At 39.1% G+C, this 6,754-nt stretch overlaps 1 protein-coding gene across 1 annotated transcript in view; it reads left to right on the top strand.

Annotated features, from left to right (window-relative positions):
* Positions 1–253: 253 nt before the first annotated feature.
* MAP3K4 (mitogen-activated protein kinase kinase kinase 4) overlaps positions 254–6,754 on the top strand; it is a 159,923-nt gene continuing 153,422 nt past the window's right edge. The window contains exon 1 of the mRNA XM_019526945.1: positions 254–396. The gene's annotated coding sequence lies outside the window, so the exon portion shown is untranslated. The remainder of the gene's footprint in view (positions 397–6,754) is intronic.

Genomic DNA, 6,754 nt, shown 5'->3' with positions numbered 1-6,754 from the left:
CAGCTTTGATCAGAAGGACTAAAAGAAGAAGTAGCCAAAATAGAATTCATTAGAACTACTAGTTACACAAAAAAATTCAACATATTGCCTTGTCTGGACTAGAGATGAAAATAAATACTTAAAATACAGGTATTTCCTTCTGTGTGGAAATTCCATTCTTTTGATCAGCTGCTTGTTTATCAGCTTCTAAATAATAGTTGTGAAGACTTAAGGAAACTTTGGTCACTTTACTGCAGATTGGGAAAGGTTGAACACCACAGGCACTGGAAAGCTGTCTCTGGACTTAGAAAGATGACACGGCAGTGGTGAACACTTGGTTCACATTTGGAAGCTTATCTTAAAGTGGAATTTGATGCCATTGACTGGGAAGGATTCTTAATCATTCTGGATAAATGGGTGAGTGGAGTATTCAAGCCTTTTTTCATAGTTACTTATCAGGGATTTTGAATAATGATTGAAATGGATAAGCTCCATTTATAACAGATTTTTAAGCATCATAGTAGTTTTGGTTAGTTCATTTTTTGGATTTTCAAGGGGGTATTACCTTTTTATGTATATACAGTACTATATGGAAGTGAGTTAAGCTAGATCTCTTACTTTACAACTTAGTGTGTGGGGCTTCATTTATCTTGCTAGAATTTGGAGAATATTATTACTTAGCTGCATGCAAGTCTTTTTCTGTTGAATACATTGGAAAAGGCCCATTATGTCATGCAGAACTTTTACTTTGCTACACGTGGTACTTTCTGTCAGTGAGAGGAAATGTGTGGGACAAGATGATTTTGCATGTTGCTGATCAGCTAAGCTTCAGAGAAATTAAGCATACCCACAAAAATGAAAAAAAAAAGGAAAAGCAAGTACTGTGGTGGTAAATTGGCTATTATAAGAATGTGACTATTTTAGGTTACCATTTCTAACTAAACTTCAGAGGATGCAGAATTCTACTTTGCTCTTCTATAGCTGTGCGCCAATTTCAAAATAGTCTTAAGGAGAACCAAATTTTCCAACATTGACGTTAAAACCAAAGTATTTAATATACAGTTAGGGATTACTAATCCATGTGTGCTGTCATTGTGTGAAAATTATTATATGATATTTGATGAATTCTTATAGTCTATTTCATGGTCTAATAGTAGTTTTTCAGCAGTGTGAGCACACGTTTTAGTAAACCCACTATATGCTGCTTGCTTCTTTCTATACAGAAAGCTGGATGTGTACACATTTTAGGAGGTCTTCTGTTCAGCACATTAAGAGTTTATAATGAGAAAAGTACTAGTATGGAATATTAAATTTGACAAAAATATATAGAAACACAAGAATTGCCATGTCAGATAAGACCCAGTAGGCTAGTGATGCAAGTGAAGGTACAAGTAGACAGGTATGGGATAATCTGCATCCACTTTTCCCTCCTCTTCTGGCACTGAAGGTTGCACTATTTAATCAGACTTATAAATGAGAGACTCTTTCAAATACTGAATTATCAGGTCCTTATAAACCTTTCAATATCTTTTCAGCATTAACTGTTACAATTCTGGATAGTATTGTTTAAAAGCATTTCTAGTCCTCTGAACTTCTGCCTCAGTGATTTCCAGTGACAGCGACTTCTACTGTATAGTTGTGCAGCATGATTTGTTTCCCTTTTGTTAGATTTGAATTTGCTACATTTTTAATTTCATTGGATCAACAAAAAATTCTGACAGGCAAAACAGAAGTTTCCCAAATACCTTCTCTATACTGTTCATTATGTTGTATATTATTCTGTTTCTTCTTATCTACTTTCTAAGGAGAACTGTACATTTTCCGTCTTTGTAAGTGTTCCCCGTGTCGGTTTTTTTTTAAATGTTCATTCTTCAGCACCCTTTTTAAATTGAGATGACTAGTGGTGCAGATGCAGATATGTCCTTACTTAAAGAAGGGCATTTTTCCATATTATTCCTTGTGGATCCTAACACCTTGTTTGACCTTGATTTTGAGTGGACATCTGCACTGAAGTGTCCAAGCAATATCCTTTTCTTGAATTCATTTATAATGACAGGGTAGGAGGAGTATAGCTATTTTGATCACACATCGCTTTTGTTCATTAACATTGAGCTTCATCTACCATCAGTTGCCCAGTTACCTTGCTTAAGTAGTCCTTTTGGAAGTTTCTCACCATCTTCTCTAAATTTGATGAAGCTAATTCAGTCACCTGCAAATTATATTACGATTCACCCACTTTTTAAAATCAATTATTTGCAAATTCAAAGAACTTCAATCTGCTAGTTGCCATAGTTTTCCTTTGCAGAAGTGGTGCTGGCTATCATACATGATAGTCTGTCATGTATGATTTTTCCAGATATTTGTTTTTTTGTTTTAAACAATTGTTTTGACTCATTTACTTGGCACAGTTGCAAGGTTTATTAGTTTATAATTACATGAATCATCCTTACCACCTTTTTAAATTTTAGGGACAACAGTTGATATACTTCCTTTTCTTCAGAACATTAGGTATATTTAATGACATGGCCTATTTTTCCTAGCAGCTCTACAAATCCATCCTTGAACTGAAGTGTACATTTTGGTAGATTTTAAGGGGGGGAAAAAAGTGAACTTTGGCCTGTTTTAGACAAAGCAATAGAGTACTATTTGTAACTCCTTCAGGTTGGAGGATAATACATCTGGTATTTGCATGCCTTGTATCCAAAAATACTTCAGAGCAATGTCACTTCTCCAGTCCAGGTTAGCATAGTTCTGTATTAACATTTTCATACCTGTACGGATTAGCTGAGAATGCTTCACTTTGTTGTATATAGACGCTAGTTTATTCTGGCTCTTTGTTTATTGTATTTGGAATTTTGCTTTTAACATTATACAGCCCTTTTCTGTGAAGTACTGTGTTTTAATTGACCAGAGTAGAAGTGGACAGGCAGCATTTCAGCAGGCCTGACCCTATTAACATTTAGAAGATAAATGTAAACATTAGTTTTTAGCGGAGACTAGAAGTACATCTCTCAGTTTACAAATGCAGGTTGTACATGAACTGATTAAACCCCAACTAGAAGTTGTCTGTACAGTCCTGAACAATCAAACTGTCTCTGAAGAAAACCCAGTTCTCTTTTTAGTAGTGATCTGTGGGCTCAGTCATGTGTATAGGGAGTTTACCAAATAAATGAATAATACAGAGTAGTATATTAAGCTTTTGGATGGTAATGTTCTTGATACATGCAAGCAAGCAAGCAGGTCACTCACTGAGCTTCCTTGTTAAGACCAGGCAGCTCTGTATCTAAGGCTTCTAGTCAGTTTATTTTACATGGTACAGCTTTGTCCCCACAGTAAAAGAAAACAAGGAAGCAAGAAAAACAACCCCCAAACCTGCAGTTGTTCCTGAGACCTTGGGAGGCAAAATACAAGATCACAGCCACAGCAGCTCCCCTCTTCCTTTGTACCCTGCTCTGGGAACTTTTGAATCCTTTTGGGAGCCCCACCCCTATTTACTGGTCATCATTTGCAGCTGATTCCCCACCTTTGCATAGGGCAAACTAGTAGTCCCTAGCTAACTATGTTTCAGCTCTTGAAGGTGAACACTTCCTTACAATGCTGTTCAACTGTAACTTCTACTAACAGCCCGCTTATGATGGATTATCTCAAACTTAGTTTAATCGATGATCAGCCATAGTGGCTTTTCACTTTCTGTGAAAGATAATGTTTCAGGCTGATTTTTCAGCTGTAAAGACCATCTAAATTTCAATGTGTAAGATGAGTTGTTGTGTACAGTTGCTTTGTTTTATGGTAACTGTAATTAAAATAAATGTTAAAAGGGTCGCATCCAAGTTCTCTCTGGTTCAGCAGAAATGGGGACTGCATGTATTCAGCTTGACAATGTGAATTAACTCCTATAGAAAAGAACAGGAGTACAGGATCACAGTGTTGATCCTATAGAAGTGTAAGCTGACTCAGAGGCAGGGGCTTGAAAAACAGGTTCTGTGGAAAATGAGTAAAGTTGGTAGCTGCAGAGTGAGCATACTGAGAGGTTGGACAGAGATAGATGGAAGGGCATCACTTTCAAGGAATGTTGAGCTGTTCACATTTCTTGCTTTTCTTCTAACTTGGCTGAGAATGCCTTACCTGGTTTACCATATGACAAATATAACTTTGGATATGTTAAGCCCCCTGTTTCTCCTTAATTCTATAATAATAATATGAAACATTTTGCTACACCTCTGTTCCCAAACAGGAGAAAATGCCGTAGCTTTTCAGCGATGTGCTAAAGGGCGTAGAGTTCCTGGACCTACATCCCTAGTTATAACTCAGGCGCATGGATAAAAATATATTTTTCCCCAGCAATTTGTTTCCACTGGGCTTTGATATGAGAAAACTAGGTAAGAAGCCAAAACACTGAGGGGAAGAGAAAAAATCAGCAGCCACATTGCCCACATTTTGTACAGCTGAAATAGAATAATAATAATAAAAAGTGTTTGACTTTTGGGTCTCATTTGTGTGATTACTGTTGGTTTAGTGAGAATAATTAATTAGGCTAACTGTACTAGTGTGGCCAAAAATCCAATCATCTTTCACTGGTTTAGGTTTACACATCAGCCACAAAGTTAAGGGACTTGCTGTCAAATAGCCATTTATACTTTTAAAAAGCCATCCTTTGTATTTCTCTTAATGGTTTGTAGGGTAGCCTGTTGTTGCAGTATATAAATATTAAAATATATGAATAATATAACATTTGTAAATAATAACAAAGTATTTAGCGGATTTTATGGAGTCTCTGGATTGTATTTTGTTAAGATATAAAAACTTCAGGTAGGATTGTTTTAATTTGTCCTGTGGTTTTTAAGAATGGCAAGGACACTGTTAAAAGAGAGTGCGAATGTTACTCTTTTAGTGAAAGTGTTAAAGAGAAAAGTTCTGCAGCAATTTCTAAAGATGGCCAAACTGCAGTTTTATCTAATCTTCTCTGGTAGTTTGTTTTGTTCTTAAATATTCTCAAATGATAATGCTTTGTCCATAGGTGATGTGCATCATCTTGGGCTTATGGTCTCCAGTATCTCAGGAGTTCTAATGCGTTGACAATTTGTAAATTGATATTTGGTTTATAACACGCATTGCCTCAGTCTGTTAATGGCTTTGAAGATCAAGACTTTAGTCCTCAATTACAAATTGAATCATAGTAGAAGTAAAGGAATGATGGGAACGTAGGCTTAATATGTTCATGACTGCCTGACTCATGGAGCATTTTGAACTATATTGGAGCCTGTGCATATTTTCAGCTTCAGTTAGTGAATTAGACTAATCCAATCTGAAGATCACAAAGGCATTTTTGCCTTTGTGGCCAGTTACTGTGGCCAGTTCCTCATCAGGGTGAAAGATTCGAGAGCAGGAGATGAAAAATACCTATTTAGAAATTATGGTTACCTAATCTTCCAAGTGAGGAGTCATACAAGTGTTATACTGATCTGAATGGGGCTTGTATGCCTTCAAAATGGAAAAGCCAAACTGGCTTTTCCATGAATTTTCCCCTTCCAGCCAGGATTGCTTTGATTTCTTTGTCTGAATTTGAATGAGATGCTGCTAGTCTAAGAATTGGTCTCTTGAAGACTGTCTGACCTTTTTAGTGAAGGCTTTGTTTTCATGGTGTGGAATGTAGTTTACAGTTCAGTGCTGGTAGCTAAGCCAAGGCTGTGTCCTGTCATCCCATATGTTGTTGAAATGGGGACAGTGTGCTTCCCTGCTGTATTTTGCAAACAAGGGCCTCTAAGAAAGAAGAGCACTTACCCATCACTCTTGTCTGAGTCCTAAAATGGTTGGAGCCATTGTAGGGCTTTTCCATCTATCCCCACTCCATCAGTTACACAGATTAATAGTGTCCATTGATCCATCACCTCAAAAACTGCAGAGGTCCAGTAGAACGATTCTGGAACATGCCTGTGTCTCTGATGCTAGAGGGATTGTCCCTGAGTGCTGCATGAGCTGCTCCTGTGCTCTGCCTGTCTGTACCCTGCTTGTGGAGCTTTGTGGTTACTGATCTGTGGGCAAAATCATTGTAAATGGGAGGCTAAGAACAGGATGGAAGTTGATGTCTTGTGCCTGTCAGGTTTGCTTCTCAGGGGAAGGCATCAATGACTTCCTTTAACAACAGGTATATTTTTCCACTTGCTTTTATTAGGTGCTTGGATCTGGTTTACGGTTTATTAGTGCTGTGCAAAACTTTGGTCGCCAATTCGCAAGCTGTGCCTGCTTCTCCCCAGGCGGGGGGAGCTGTGGGAGAAGCCCCCTATGGATGCCCTGCCCTGCCCAATTCCCTGCCCGGCCCCAGCCTCCCATTACTTAAAAAAACAAATGAACAACCCCTGCCCCCTCGCACTCACCAGCTGCAGCCGTGGGGATCAGAGTCCCCCCACGCAGTGCGGGGCAGCGGGGATCACCCACCGCCTGCTTGGCACCCATGTGACAGCTGCCTCAGGGCACCACATGCTGTCTGGGAGTGGGGGCTGCTGGGTTTAAGGTGTGCTGGGCTCTGGCTGACATGTGGAGCTGTCCTAGCTTCCGGACAGCGTGCGGTGCCTGCTGAGCCTCGCTGTATCCATACAGTGTGACAGCTGCAGCACGGGTGCCAAGCGGGGGTGGGGGGGGAAATCTCTGCTGCCCCCCACTGCCCTGTACTGCATGGGGGTGTTCTGCCTTGAGCTCCCAGAGGCCCTGATTCCTGCTGCTGCAACTGGTGAGTGTGGGGCTTTTTTTTTTTTTAACTTTTTTTTTTTTTTTTTTT

Source organism: Gavialis gangeticus, unplaced genomic scaffold, assembly GCF_001723915.1.
Source record: "Gavialis gangeticus isolate Ggan-Ray unplaced genomic scaffold, GavGan_comp1, whole genome shotgun sequence".
NCBI classification, from domain to species: Eukaryota; Metazoa; Chordata; order Crocodylia; family Gavialidae; genus Gavialis; species Gavialis gangeticus.
This window is presented reverse-complemented; position numbering and strand designations above follow the sequence as displayed.